Here is a 16847-nt window from a genome sequence, read left to right on the forward strand (position 1 = left end):
CTTTTAAATGCATGTGTCTAAGGAAAAAACCCACAACCTAGTGAGTTAAAAAATTGCAGAGATGAAACTCGAAATGGTAAAAGCTGAGGCGGGCAGCAGGTGACTCTCAGCACCTGCAGATTCCATGAGGTTAGCAAACTGAGCAATGGAAAACTCTTCTAGGCACCCTCTTGGCCACATCCACGTCAACCTCCCACTCAGCCTCTGTGGGTAAAGAGTGGATTTCATCAACAGATAGCCAGTAAGGACAAGGGGAGCACGGGATGAGGGTGACTACATGACGTCGTGCTGGTTTCCCTGCCACCATTCAATCCAGCATTTCTTCCTCCACACAGGGGGACTGAGGAAAGCTGAAGGTTCCTCATCCAGGCTCAGGCAGAAATCCCATCTCCAGGCAGCCAGGCTAGACATTCTCCGCATTGCCTCTGCTGCCGGCTCTGAGTTTAAGATGACATGCATTTCAGGAGGCAGTGTTTATTTTTCCAACCCAAGTGAGTCCTCAGGTTTATTTTTTATTTTTTTTAAGATTTCATTCATTCATTCATTCATTCATTCATTCATTCATTCATTCATCGAGACACAGAGAGAGAGGCAGAGACACAGGCAGAGGGACAAGCAGGCTCCATGCAGGAGCCCAATGTGGGACTCGATCCCAGGACTCTGGGATCATGTCCTGAGCCAAAGGCAGATGCTCAACCACTGAGCCACCCAGGCGTCCCAAGTCCTCAAGGTTTAGACAGTTGGGAGATTGCCACCAGCTTTAGGGGAAAAAGCAAGCTTTCAGTCACAGAAAGATTAATACTCAAATCATATTCACTGCATCACAGGTAGGGGACAGCTGCAAGCCTGCAGCACAAATAATCTGTTTCCAGCTGCATCCCCACATTTTCACTCCCTGCTGCACCAAACTGAAAAGATAACTGAGTTCTTCCAAGAAAGTATGTTTTTACTCATACGCTAGCTCCTATCGAAAGCCATAGAGATTTTCTGTACAGAATATTCTTTCTCCTCCTCCTAATTTTTCCACGCCTACAAAACACACATATACACATGTACCAGCCTATTCACAAGCCCTTATTTCTCTGTAACCCAAATGCTAGAAAACCCTCTTGCTAAACTATCATTTATTTTATCTTCTATACCCATAGCAAGAAATATCTTAAATTATAAATGCCACTCAGCTACCTGATCTGAAAAGCCATCATCACATTCTGATCATATCACATAGCTTCTCTTCCAGCTAAAGTGCACGGGCAAGATGTTTTCTTAGCATCAGCATGATGTGCTTTCAAATATTAAGCTTAATTTGATATTCTGATTTCAAAGTCAAAATTAGAGTTTTCTGACACCATTCACTGAACAATTACCTGCAAAGGATAATGACATTACTACCTCCACTGGGTCCCTGGACAGTGTGCCTTTCCCCTCCTCATATAACATGGAGATCTACATACAAGGAAAGAAGTATGGGTACTAAGCTAAGGGAAGGAACAAGAGAGAAGCAGAAAAGGAAGAGGGGGGAAAGACAGGGAGGAAGTACACCAAGTAAGAGAATGGAAGCAAGTGAAGACAAAAGAGAGTACATAAAATTCTTCACTTCAAAACACCACAGAAACTCATGGTTTTATTTGGTATGTTTCAGAAAATGGATTTTGAAATCATGTGTGAGTTAAATAATAGTTTTTTTTTTTATATATAAAGTGGGCCTCTTTTCAGAGAGCTAAAAATAAGTGTCACACAAACAGAAGAGAATACAGTAGATGCAGAGCCCGGGGCAGGGGGTGGAGGGTAAAGACCAAGCATCCTCCGCCCAGTCTTGCTTATCTGCCTCCATCGAATAGACCTATCTATCCCACTGCCCAAAGCATCCAGGCAGGTTGCCAAAGAGTGCCTACTTGTTAACTCTCTCTGACCCATGAACCCTATAGGATGCCCCAACCAGTACCTGGCAGAACCCAGCACCACCGTGGCAGAGAACAAGGGCAGTGAAGATAAAGATGGGGCAAGAACAATGTGGCTTATGAGAGGGTACCCTCCTTGAACAGCAGGCCTAAGAAAGAAAACCTGGGCCCCTCTGCCTCACAGTGAGGGGACTTGATGAGTCCTTGAGCCTCACACCCCTCCCAAGCTCCGGGAGAGGCTCATGAGATGGATGATGCCCATGCAGAGGAGGAGGAAGCCAGAGGGGAACTTCTCAGCCCTCAGCACCAGCAGGCATGGCAGAGGCACCATCTTCCAGCGGGACTGAGGCTGCATAGCCACTCTCAAGCTCTAAGTCCACAGATGGCCAACACAGTATGACAGAAGTAATCTGAGAGATGCAAAGAACTTCTCTTCAACTCTTGATTTAGACTTCGGTCATGATCTATGGTCCTGGGATCGAGCCCCAAATCAGGCTTTGCACCAAATAGAAAGCCTGCTTGAGATTCTCTCTCTCCCTCTCCCCCTCTCCCCACATACTCTCTCTCTCTCTAAAATAAATTAATCTTTTAAAAAAGATGGTAGAAAAGCCAAGTACTGCTTGTTCGGGCCACCAGTACCAAAGCTCCATCCCACGCACCTTCCACTTCTACTTTCTCAAAGCATATAAGGTTTACAAGGGGCTCATAACTTTCGTAGTCATTTTTAAGGTAACTTCATGATACAATTGGTAAAGTCAAGTTTTCTAGTTTGGAACATGATATATTTCTTTCATGAGAAAATGTTTTCCAAGTTCTAATCAAGTGACTTATAAACCAGTTTTCTAACAAAGACCCTGAAGAGCTAAATTACAGGAGAGAAGGGAAGCAAGGAAATCAGGGTGGGGAGGAGAGAGTGGAAAAGACAAAGGGGAAGGTACAAGAAGAATGAGGAGACAAATGGAGATTGTGGCATACTGCTGTGTTTTGTCAGGATTCAGTTCTTCAAACACATCAGAGCTGAATGTCAATCCCAGAATGAAGCCACTCAGTGTAACACAATTCTTATTTGACACTTTCATCAGCCAACATGAGCGACTAAGTGACCTTCTCCATCCTCAGTGGCTCCCCCTCATACTTTAGTCACAGTTGATAAAGGGCCCTTGGGAGAAATCTCACGTTTCCCTAATTTCGAATCAACACATTTAAGTGGCCTTTGGTTCTGTTTTAAAGGCATACCTCCAATAAGTTACTAATACTGTGACAGACCTTTCTGAATAAAGCAAAGCAAGTATGTGTCAAAAATTACCCTAGTAACTGAAGTAAATCTCTTTCTTGGCTGTCCAACAATGGCTTTGATGTGGGCACTGAGTGCTCATTACAAGCTTTTCCTCCCAATTTCCAAGTCGTCTTTTGTGAGCACTGTAGATTGGAGAGATCCTACTTGGTGATATTGAAGAATATTTAGTTTGGGTATAATTTAAGATCTTTAGGTTGAAACAACCAAAAGATTTGCATGATGAATAATAAACATATTCTTATGATTCTGCCTTGGTTAAGACAAGTTAAGTAATGCAAAAACACAGTGGCTGAAAACAAAGGTTTATTTCTCATTCACATTATATGTCTACTATGAATCAGCAAAAGTGCTTCTCATCAGTAATTTAGGAACTCAGGCCAATGGACTGGCCACCATCTTGAATACTGCAAATCCTCACGTAGAGGAGAGGGGATATGGTATAATACAGACTGAGAAGTCAGGCTCACCTTTTTAGGCAAATTCAAGTCAAATACCACCCCCCCACACCGTTATTATGTTTCTAGAGAAAGAGGGAGTTGGAATATTTGTAGACAGCCTTAATGACTACCAAAACATGTGGTATACTGTTTTGAATACACCTGAGTATGAAACTTCTGAAACACTAACTATAAATTGAGATGCGATTTTTTTACCCTGTTCCTTAAGATCATGAAAAAAAATTGACAACTATATCACAGGTATCACTTACATTCAAACGAACAAGGGAAAATAGAGACTGCTTCTCCTTTTAGTTACAAATGTCCTTTGCGACAGTTGAGGCATATTTAAAAAAAAATAGGGATGCCCGGGTGGATCAGCAGTTTGGTGCCTGCCGTCAGCCCAGGGTGTGATCCTGGAGACCCGGGATGGAGTCCTGCATCGGGCTGCCTGCATGGAGCCTGTTTCTCTCTCTCTGCCTTTCTCTTTGCCTGTATCTCTGCCTTTCTCTCTCTGTATCTCTCATTAATAAAAAATAAATAAAATCTTTAAAAAAATAAAGTTCACATATAATTTTGTTAATTACGACCATATAACATTGAACAGGGAAGACAAGTATCTAATTGTTGGTCCCCAAAGAGTAACAAAGATAAAGCCTTACATTTGAATAGTACTTCCCAGTTTAAAAAAATATTTTGGCATGTGTCAATCTGGCCAGGCACCTAAAATAGATTCTTTAGTATTTTAAAGGTGGGCAAAGTAGACATGCAAATCCCTGAAATTACAAAAAAAATTAAAAAGAACAAGAAGGGCATGAAACTTACCATGTCAAATAATACCAGCTTAGATATCCTAAGAGCCATGCTAAAGGCCAGTCCACCACTTATAAGTCATGAGACTCTCTGAAGAGTATTTTAATAGGAGTCTCATTTCATTCATATGTAAAGTAGAAGTAATAACACCTTGGACCTTGCTATTGTAGGGTTATTATGAAGATCAAATAATGAAATGCGCCTCCAAGTATTGTTCAGATTGTAAAAGAAGACTCAAAAATAAGAGGCATGGTTTTTATTATAGAAGATCTTTGTCATGCGTAGGTGCATTTAATATGTGCATAAAACCATGGAGGGAAAGCAAGCCTCAGTTTTTCCCTTACATAAAATTAAAGTAACATTTTGGGATTACCTAAATTACTATTAAGGCGTGCTACAATTCGGAAAGAAGAACATAGCCCACTTGTGTTTTAACCAACGATTATTTCCAGTCTTGCCTCAGTGCTGCAAGATACCTAGCTCCTGTTTGATGCTAACTTTAAACAAATTATTACACTTCCCTTAGCAACTTCACCTATACCTCAAAAACTGATCTTTATTTTCTTCTCTAGTGAAGTGCTCAGGTATCTCAAAAGAAGTAGAGAATAAAAACCATAATGGTTTAAATGGGCTAATGGGCTTAAATGAGTCTAAATGGGCTCCATACACCTGGTTATTTATTTGCCACAAACTCAGAACTTTATACAGAATTGTCCTAAATATACATATTTGGTCTTTGTCCTCAGTTCCAGACACAGAGCTCCTAAATCCTTTGGAATTTCCTGAGTGATAGGAGTGTCTTTTGTTCTGAGACAAACTTGGATCCCCCAGATAGCTTCGGGATGGGAGCTGCTTGCCAGAAATACCAAGGCATGATGAGAGGGTTGGAACTTTCAGCCATATCCCTGAGCTCCAATGTAGGGGAAGGGTCATGAGCTGAAGATTTTCAATCACCAGTGGCCAATGATTTAATCAAACATGTCTGTGTTAATGCAACTTTCATGAAAACTTTCCTAAAAAGCTTCTAAACAACAGAGTTCAGAAAATTCTGTTGTTGAATGCTTCCAGATGCTACAAGAGTACCATGGCCTGGAGAGAGTATGGCGGCTCTGAGGCCCTCCCTCCACATCTGCACCAGGCATCTCTTCCAGTTAGCTGTATTGTCCTGAATTCCATGAGTTCCAACCTAGCAAATTATTAAACCTGAGGAAGGAGGGTGTCATGGGAGCCATCAAATTTATTGCTCAACATCAAAAGCATAGGTTACAACCTGGGACTTGTGACTATTGTCTGAAGTGGGGGGAGAGGGTAAGTGTCACAGAACTGATGCCTCATTCTTTGAGGTATATGCACACTTTGGGTTGTGTCAGAAAGGACTGAGTCATAGGACACCCAGTTGGTGCCTGCAGAGCCAGGGAATTAGGTGGTATGGGGGGAAAAAACTACACACGTTCCTTGTTGTAAGTGTTGTGAGTTAAAATAGTTAAAATTGGAAACATGAAAACCAGGGACAATATTCTAAGTACTTTAAATCATGTATATGGGGACGCCTAGGTGGCTGAGTGGTTGAAGGTCTGCCTTTGGTGTGGTTCCAGGGTCCTGGGATTGAATCCCACATCGGGCTCCCTGCATGGAGCCTGCTTCTCCCTCTGCCTGTGTCTCTGCCTCTCTCTGTGTGTCTCTCATGAATAAATAAATAAAATCTTAAAAAAAAAAAAAAAGAGAGAGAGAGAGAGAGAGAGAAATGTATGCCCTGTTTCTGGCAGAAAGGAAGAGGACAAAGAACTTGTATTTTCTGTTTCTTTTTTTTTCTTTTCCCCGGTTTTCTGTTTTTTAATTGCCTTCAACTCAAAATAATCCTTAAGCCACAAGGGTAGATTTTGAGGGGGCATTTTCTGATCTCTTTCACACATAACTGAGTGGCATGCTCTATATTAAAATTTAAGCCCAATAAGGACAGCAAGGACTGGGATGCCTGGGTGGCTTAGTGATTAAGCATCTGCCTTTGGCTCAGGGTGTGATCCTGGATCAAGTCCAGCATCAGGCTCACTGCAGGGAGCCTGCTTCTCCCTCTGCCTGTGTCTCTGCCATATTCTCTCTCTCTCTCTCTCTCTCTCTCATGAATAAATAAATATAATATTTAAAAAATAAAAAAATAAATCATATTTTACAAATTCACGGACCTGCAGAAATTTTAGTGAGGTGACTATGGTATCACCCACAAAGTCTCAATTTTTAAAATCTCAAAACTCCAAAATTCTGGAATTCACATACTATTTCCTTTAAGTTTTCTGATGAGACTTAAATTAGAGATGTGGTAAATCACAGAACAAGAACAAGGCCACACTGAGGTTTTGGGTACGGACCTTCTAACACAGAGCTGAGACCTTTCAGTAAAAAAAAAAAAAAAAAAAAAAACCTGACCATTTTAGACTTACAATAACTAAAATGTACTGTAGGCCTAAGAATCGACAGATCACATACACAGAAAAGTCAGCTTATGCAGATGTTAATAAAAGAAAGAAATACATAACAAAGCACACTACCGTGGAATATATAATGCATGACAATAAAAAATGGATTAAAAAACAAAACCAGAATCACCTATCCATAAAATCACAAAATCAGGGCCTTACCTCACACCATATATTAAAATAAATTCCAGATATGAATCAGAATTGGCTATAAGTAATAAAACCATAAAATAAAGGGAAAAAACGAGCTACATCATTGATTTGTGGGAGAGGAATATAGAATATATGGGTAAGTATACACTTAAAACATTCATATAAGTATTTTTGTTAACAAGCAACAGAAGAAAATGTGTTTTAAATAAATGAAAAAGGGTGATTATATTTAATACATGATGAGCTTGTACAAAAAATTAATTGATAAAAGCAGTGTCACAGGACATGAACAATTTGCAGATGAAATACAAATGATCAATAACACAGGAAAAACGTCCAATCTCTCTAGTAACCACAGAAGGGCTAAGGTAATGAGTGAGTAATCACTCACTCTGAACCTTTATAGAGAAGATACACCTGATGATATCTGAGGGTGGCAAGAGTGCAGTTAAGTATTATTATGAGCGCAGGAAGCAAAAATTGACAGAAAATCTTATGCAATGTGATCAAGAGCCTTAAAAATATTCAGACATTTTTTTAAAAAGGATGGACAAATTATAAATAGCATGAGCTTCAGGGACAGACATGATTCAATCCCACCTTCACCTCTTATGCACAGTATAAGCTTGGGAAAATCACTCAGCCTCACTTCACTAATGTTTAAAATAAGGGTAAATTAATCCTGACTATAATTATAGGGTTGACATGGGAAATGAAATATGTACTGTGTGTCAAGCATTTATTATAGTGACTGTCACATAATAAGTGCTCAATAAATCTTAGCTAGTATCATTATCATGACAATCCCCACTACCACCAAATTCAGTCTGGAAAATAACCCAAGTACTAATGTAAGTTGGTAAGTATACAAGAGTAATACATGCACACATTACTCTTAAGAAAAAGCTATAAGTAAATACATCAAAGGTAAGAGTAGTTACCCCAATGTTGCTATAAAATCATGGATGAGTTTACTTTTCCTGTAATAGATTTTTTCTATGTTTTCTACAAAGAATATGTCACTTCTTAGAAAAAGTTCTTAAAGTTATTAAAAGTTATCTATTGTGAAAAAAAGGAAAAGCTCCCTCCTTAAGGTTATCTTTATTTTGTGACAATAAATATAATAAAATTTCAACAAAACCAAAGTTGTTTCTAGCCAAGTATCTTCTCAAGGTGTAAGGCATTTTCCGTATCATTTATTTCTTAACTCTCACTGAGGAACCAAGGAAAATACTGAAAGTAATAGGTGTAAAAAGAGCAACTAAAGATAAATATCTAGCCCTGTGAAAAGATGGTACTATCTCCTGTGCCCAGCTGTACTTAGCTAACACTTAGGGAGACGAACCAGGACATCAGAACTATTATCTAGGGTTCAGAGTAGAGAGAAATCATTATCAGAAATCTCAGATGTGTACAGAGGGATAGGTACCAAAGTTCAATCTTTCCACCTCTTCTCGTTTTTGGAGTAAGACCTCTGAAACAAAATGGCTAAACCAGTAGAAGAGGGGGTTCTGAGGAGGGAGCATTCCCACAAGGTCCAACACATCTCCTCCAGATCCCCTCTGCTCCCTTCCTGACTCTGCTAACAGAATCAAGTGAGTAACAGGGGCATAGGATCACTCCATAAAGGTAGCACGCAAGCAAACTTCTTTAGAGTTGGGGGGTAGAAATTATCAAAGCTCTTGTACCATCTGTCTCTGAAAGAAAAACAACAACAACAACAACAACAGCTGGTGCAAGAAGTAGCAAGATGTTGGTCCTGGAAGTGACAAGATGGGAAATGACAGCAAACAGCTTTTCACTCCTCCGACAGCAAAAGCAGGGTGCAGCCTGTGTTCCAGTGTTTGAAAACCTCCAGATGTTGCTCTCGCCTCATATTTCCATATCTTTGTTCAGACAACATCTGAAAGCCTGCCTTTCATTTTTTTTCAAGCACTCTCTTTCTTTGGAGGAACACACAAAGCTACCAAATGCAAACTTCTCCCCCTCCTCCGTTCTCTTATAAGCAATGTGGAATGAATTTTAAGTGTCACCATGGAAGAAAAAAATGTGCAAATAGCAACATGTGAACTTCTGTGAAACTTCTTCCAGTTGTCTTTTTCAAGAAAAATTTACCATGTGCTCTGCTTTCTGTCATGTGGTAATGAAACTAACATTAGATGTGGACTAATGAACTTCTAAGGAGCTGAGGAATAAAAGCCTACAGGAAGCAGCATCCTGGGGATGAAGGGCCTTTTGCATCCACTGCCAACTACTCGGAAATGGTGACCAGTGCTTCTTCCCTTGCTGCACTGAACACTACCAGGTGTACTGCCTTCCTCTCCACTTTCAACGCTGGGTTTATGAAGTCAGACAGACGGTGGTATTAAAAATAACATGTGCAAAGTCCAATGTCAGAATTTCAATGGATGGACATAAAATGTTTATCAAATATTCTCACTTCAAGTTGCCCTATATGCTAAACACATAAAACCAATTTTCTGGGCAGCCCTGGTAGCTCAGTGGTTTAGCGCCACCTTCAGCCCAGGGCATATTCCTGGAGTCCTGGGATGGAGTCCCATATCAGGCTCCCAGCATGGAGCCTGCTTCGCCCTCTGCCTGTGTCTCTGCCTCTCTCTCTCTCTCTCTCTCTCTCATGAATAAATAAAGTCTTTTAAAAAATTTCTAAGAACTTTGAAATATGCACATAAAATACATGAAAATTATAGAGTAAAATCAAAACTTTTCTGATGCCACAGATAACATATGAGAATCTGCTTTGGGCTCTTGTCCAGGGTGGTCTTGCACAGCTGGTATACCACCTCAACTAGCCCCTCTCCCCTCCCACATCAGGCCAGCTCGGCCACAATAATCCACGTTCAGTTCCATCTCCAGCGTGCCTCCCAAAGGTCCCTCCTTGAGAGGGTCAATCTCTCCCCTGCACTCAAACAACATATGTGTGGTGTAATGGCCCTCTAGGTGGTGATTTCTCTGTTAAGAGGCAGATCTACCACGACACAAAGTGAGCTTCTCAAGGAAAGAGGTCATATCTGTTTGATCTTTATACACCAGCCCAAGCATAATGCTTGAAAATCACTTTTTTTTTTCAAATCTATTAATCACTACCATGTGCCAGACATCAGAGATTCAAAGTTTGAATGGAGCACAATTCCTTCCCACTGTGGCTCAGAGCACAGTGTGAGCCAGGATATAAATGTCACAATTATGACAATGTGTTCAGTGTTATGAATAAGGCACTCTGGAAATACAGACAGGCTACCGATGGAAGATGCTCAATATATGTTTCATAACTAAAACAATCTTTACAACGGGTTCAATAGCTGAACGTGCTTAGGAGAGAATCCCATTTAGTTGTGCAATCTTGAGGAAGCTACTTCATTTCTCAGTGCCTTAGTTTCCTCATCTATAAAACATGATGACATAAGATCTATATGAGAATTAACTGAAATGATATTTTAGGCATTTAGAACAGTATATAGCATGTAATATCAACAGAAGTGAGATATTATTTGCTAATGGCTCTTCTGGTTCCTACTCCAAAAAAAAAAGCAAAGGACATATGAATTACTTTTATTAATCTATTGAGGGATAGCACCTTTTCAGGTTAAGAGTCTTTCATGCTCCACATCTAACTCATCAGCAAATCCTGCCAAAGAGAACCCTCCACCCCTACACCACTAACCATCAAGTTTCTTTCTCACCTGGATGTTTACTGCATTCACTGCCTAACCCAACTGACTCTCCCTCTCTCCCTTTATGTCTTCCTCTCCTTCCACCCCTCTCAGAAGTTCCTCTAAGGATTAAGGATGGATCCTGACTAGCTCAGAACTTTGATGAAATTTTTTCACTTAAGGCTCTGTCCCCTCCATAAATCCAACTTTGAGTTCCTACAAGTCAGTATATCCCTCCATATTACTTCCTTCATAAAATAAATATACATAAACAATGGTTGGAAAAGAGGAATATATAACTAATGCATTTGTTGTACCTTGCTTAGATTGATAGTCTGGGGTAATACCCATAACAAAGAGAACCAGTACTGACACTGACAGGAAATTTAAGATAAGTATGGCCTTTTTTGGTTTGCAGTATTAGAAGCAGCGCACAAAGTCAAATTGAGGCTGACTATCCAGTATGCATGCCACCCTTCTCCCACCGTGCAGGGACCACACTGCTTGCTTAAGGGATGGACTCCAGATCCATGATGAAGCCCATGGAAGTCCTCCTGCTCTCCTTACTGGCAATTGCTCAGGAACACAGGCTTAATAAGACAATTAGGACGTGCCAACCCAAGGTGAAAGTTTTTACATTTCTGCCCTAAAATAGTCTAGAGAGACAGGGGGAAGATTCTTCTGGGAGAGACGTCCACTTACTCTCACTGTCTCCCAGTCTCCCCACTCATGCTCCCACCCTTTTGTAATCAGCGGTGAGCCAAGCACGTGACCCTGACTTCTGGTAGCCATTCACAAGCAGCTTATACATGATGCAGATACCGTAAATGTAAGCCGATGAGACAGAAAGAAACTGGGTATCTGGACAGACACTTCATTAAGTAACCGTATCAGCCAACCCTGAGGCCCTCCCCAACTCTGGACATCCTGTTACATGAGCCAGTAAATTTTCTTATGGTTAAGCAAGTTTGAATCAGGTTTTCTGATTCTCACTGTTGAAAACATCCTAACTTAAGTGTTATCTATCAGAAAAATCAGTTTGGTGCCCATTTCAACATCAGTCTTTAATTCAGAGCCACATAACAAATCTCAATTTTCATGTGAAACTGACCTTATCAGTCAAAAACAAAACAAAACAAAAAAGTCCATGTAAGTTTAGTTTAGATACCTGGGTAAACAAGACCTCAAACACTAATATGAAATAGTACTACGTGAAATAACTCCGTGAAAAGACGCAGTCAGAAACAGAAAGCAAGGGACACCTGGGTACCTCAGCAGTTGAATGTCTGCCTTCAGCCCAGGGTGTGATCCTGGAGTCCCAGGATCAAGTCCCACATCAGGCTCCCTGCATGGACCCTGCTTCTCTCTCTGCCTATGTCTCTGCCAAACTCTGTGTGTCTCTCAAGAATAAATAACATCTTAAAAAAAAAAAAAAAAAAAAAAAAAAAAAAACAGAGAGCAAAACAGAAGTTGGCCAGGGGTCCCATTAATGTGTCATCAGCAAAGCATTTAGGGCCAACAGACTGGCTGCAAAATTGTTCCTTAAATATTATCTGCACTGGACTGCAAAGTGCCTACATCATCTTCACCTAATGATACAAGCGAAAATGTGGATTTGTGCTCACCTGTGAACAAGAGATGGAATTACTAAAGAGGGATATGCTCTAGATGCTGAGGATAGGCTAGAAAAATGGAGACTCTGAAGACATTGATTCAACTCCCCCTATGCTACTTACTCAAAATCATCCTGAACCCAAGGGAGTAAGCAGGGCATCCTAAGATAATGTGCCAATATCCAGGCTTAGCCATCAGCTCCCTTATTAAATTCCAGGAAGCACCTTTTTAGTAGGCCTCAATTTCCTCTTTGTAAAATGAAAGAGTTGTTTGTGTTCCCTTCAGAGATCCCTCTCTGCTCTAAAATGCTAGGTCACATAACCAATTAAAGATTCAATTTTCTACTGTGCACAATGAGGATTTCAATCTTAATACCTAGATTACTTAGTACTCATTCATAAATGTTTACCAGGTTCCTACTATGTGCCAATGAGTGTGTTAAGGCCTTGCAGAAATGAAAAACAAAAACAAAAACAAAAACTATGATCCTTATCCCTAGAGAATTACATACCTACAGGAAGGCTGTTACAAAAAGAGTTCAGTGAACTAAATTAAATCCAAATACTTCATAAAGTATATAAGCGTTAAGTCCGTTTTCTAAGATGAATATAATGAGTTAGAACAATGATCTCCAAGTGCCACATGAATCATAGAACTATAAAGAACTTATGCTCAAAGCAGAATAAGACGTTCTCAATGGGTAATGAGGAGCAGTTTCCAAAAATCAATTTTGAAGGACTGTGCATCAGAGTCTGCCAAAACCTCACACGTGATTTTCACCCTAGTTCTTCTTTGCTATTTCCATCAAGGAAGCGTGAGACAGTCAGAAACCCTTTCCTACCCGCCTTGCTGATATGTTCCATATCCCCTTAACCTTGAAACTTTCTCGAGCCCCCTTCTATATTAGTTTTTATCTTTTACTGAACAGGAAATATGCCATTTATAGGTTCTGCATCTCTGTAACTATGGTGTATTACACATATAGTAAGCAAAAAATACCTATGAAACAATTTTAAAATTCATAATATGGAAAAATATGCAAACTTCATGCCTTACTCCTTGAAAGTCATTCTGTCAGTTTCCTCAAATTTTCACATAACTACCAAGTTTTTCCACACATCCTCTAAGGACATTTTCTTACAACCACCAATTAAAAAAAAATAGGGGCGCCTGGGTGGCCCAGCTGGTTAACCACCCACCTCCTGGTTTCTGATCTCTGATGATATCTGAGTTTTGAGACTGGGGTCCACACACAGCACAGAGTCAGAGATTCTCTCTCTCCCTCTGCCCTTCCCCAGATTCACACACACAATCTCTTTCTCTGAAGTAACATAAATAAGTGAAATCTTTTTTTAAAAAAATTAACCTGATGGGCAGCCCCAGTGGCACAGTGGTTTAGTGCTGCCTGCAGCCCAGGGTGTGTGATCCTGGAGACCGGGGATCGAGTCCCATGTCAGGCTCCTTGCATGGAGCCTGCTTCTCCCTCTACCTGTGTCTCTGCCTCTCTCTCTCTGTGTATGTCTCTCATGAATAGATAAATAAGATCTTTAAAAAAAATTAACATGAAACAAGTTAAATGTCTTTAAGCCACTATCAGAAAACCCTTCTTTAAGTAAAGTTTTACTCTCTCAAAGTAGCTTTTAAATCCACTGATTCATAGCTATTTGAATCTTCTGAACTTAAAGATTAAGAGTGATTTACAAATAAGTTGAAATGGAAGAATGTGAACATTAACAATATCTGTGACTCTGGGCAAATATTACCTTCAATTTTTCCATCCCTTCCTCCCCAAACACACATAAAGTAGTCACATATTCATTCTAGATTTTTATTAAGGAATTCAAAAATACCATTAGCTTTATTGACAGCCAAATGCACACTGCAGACTCACTGAATGTATCAGCTAAAAATCCTAAGTCTCATCTCTCTCAATCCAATATTTTCACAGGTTTTTGAACAGAAGTTCACTCTCAGCCTTCATAAATCTTACTTTTGGCCCCTGCCCATACAAAGGAAAAACGTGGTATGTATTGTTTCTCCCATCCTCCATATTTATGATCCTTCCTATTACTGCATCATTTGAAACCATGTCTTCATCTCAGACAAGGACATTTGAGTAAGATAGATTCAAGGATAGAGATTTCTGCGATGATCATAGAAAGTTAGAACCAGAATGAAATACATGTTTTTAATCAGTGACCTTGAAAACAGTTACAAAATTAATTCAGACTCTTCATATTGCCATCTAACCTACATTTTTCCACTTGTTCGCAAAAGGATCATGAGAGACAAGGCCAAAAATCTTGCTGAAGTCCAATAAATTGAATCTATGACATGCCTCTGAGTTACTATCCCAGCAGTTCTGCCAAAAAAAAGGAATTTGTGAATTCATGCTGGCTCTCTGTAAGCATTATAACTCTTTTCTCAATGCTTAATACATCATTTGTTCTGAAATACTGTCCAGGAACCACATGGAAGGTTACAGAATTTACTTACGTTGTTTTTACTAAAGCCAACACATTGCCTCAAAGATGACAATGAATCTGTAATACACCATTTGCATCAGGAGACTTAAGCCCATTCTCTCTGGTAGGCAGGTGTTCCTTACAACCTATTCTTCCACCTTCAACTTCAATCTCATCTGTTAAATCTCTGTCCTCTGTTCAGTCAGAAACTCATTTTCCTTCACAGAGAGGTCAAATGCAAAATTGACTGACAAATGATTCCTGCACTCTGTGTCATTCAGCTACACAGTACCCCCTATTGGTAAGAATCACCACTCTTAGACAAAATCTACAAGGGCCCTGCTTTATTATTTAAGTTTTTGAGATTTATTAGGACTCTTTTTCCAGCCAGCACTGAACAAGCCTTTCAGTATCTAAAAGCACAAGCTTAAATAGCCCATCTTTCTGTTTCAGGCAGACCATCCTAATGCAAATACAGAAGACTGGGTTGAATGCCAAGCCGCTCTCTGGTCTTCAGGAACTGGTGCTCTGAATGCCAATGGGCATACAGTCAGTCATTACCAATTTTTTGTTTGTTTGTTTGTTTGTTTTAAAGGAGGTGGGAAAAAGAACAACCTCTTGTAATAAGATAACTAAACACACTGGCCAAGGCCTGATGCCATCTGCTAATTTGGGGAAGAACGAAGTAGAAGAGAGAAAGGTTGGAGATGGGGCAGATGGGACTCCCTCAGTCATCTGTGTATTATTTTGCTCCTGTTTGTGTTCAATAATTTGAGTGAATGATAGAAAGAAACGTCTCTCTGTTCAAATAAAATGATGAAGGGAGAACACAGAGCTGAATTAGCTCTCTCTCCTACCTCTTCATCCCAAACAATCCCCACACCATCCCTCCCGCTGAAGAAGGCAAACATTCCACTCTGAGATGAGAGACCATTAAGGTATTTTCTAATGCTCACTAGTATTACATGTCCCTCTGCTATTCTTTCAGTTTTGTGACGAAATTTAATTTGTACAACTGTACACAACTGACATTTTATCTCCAATACTTGGCTCTTTACAAGAATGTTTAAACACTAGTATAGAGGACAGTCTGTGGGCCTAGTGCCACAGGTCACAAAGCTCTTTTTGACTCCACCACTGCCTACCTCTCCTAACTCCTCCTTTGCAAATTACACTCTGGTGATTCTATTACTTGCAGTTCCCTGATTATACCAGGCTGAATTACGCTTCTTTGTACAGACAGTTCTGCGATCAAGCTTATTTTGAAAACCCTGAATTTGTTCCAATGCAATTGACCACAGACACAATTTCAGCATAAAGTGAATTTTGCATTTGCTTGTGTACAACTTTGCATGCAAGAAATACACAGTGATTTAAAAAAACTACACCCAGTTCAACTGAGCTGTGCAGGAATGCGCAAAACACAGGGGCACATACCTCAAACACTCACCAGCTACCTCAGTTCATAGTGTGCATCATGAGCAACTCCCATCAACATCAGGTGTTCCAACTTTCCATCCAGTGCAGAGAAGCCTTCTTCTACTACTTCACAGTAATTCACAACCTATAACTCTTTCAATACCCACTTAACACAAGCAAACTTCAGCTCTTTTTCAATATATAGTAACAAGTATAATTTTTTGGTAACCATTTAGCATGTGATAAACCATAATACCATTTTTAATATGCTCTTTTTTCCTTCTATCACTGATGGGAGTTTTTGAATAGCAGCATACAAATAAGACCTACAAGATACATGTCTTACTCCAGGAAAAGAATTCAAAGTGGTCACCACTGGGCTTTGCATATGGTAGGCTCTTAATAAACACTTGAGAAGGATGGATGAAAAAAAAGAAAAAAGAAAAGGATGGATGAAGGTTAATTTAAACACTATTTTCCAGCCAACATTCTTTACTCTTTAGAGGAAAATTTTGCAAAAAAAAAAAAAAAAAAGTAAGTCATAGGCCCTCAGAATCCAATGTATTTATACTATTTCTAACTGGTCTTTTGCCAAGGAATTTA

General features: G+C 39.8%; 1 protein-coding gene across 1 annotated transcript in view; it reads right to left on the reverse strand.

The window, feature by feature from the left end:
- AUTS2 (activator of transcription and developmental regulator AUTS2) overlaps positions 1 to 16847 on the reverse strand; it is a 1134993-nt gene that overhangs the window by 716718 nt on the left and 401428 nt on the right.

Source organism: Canis lupus, chromosome 6, assembly GCF_003254725.2.
Source record: "Canis lupus dingo isolate Sandy chromosome 6, ASM325472v2, whole genome shotgun sequence".
Taxonomy (NCBI): Eukaryota; Metazoa; Chordata; class Mammalia; order Carnivora; family Canidae; genus Canis; species Canis lupus.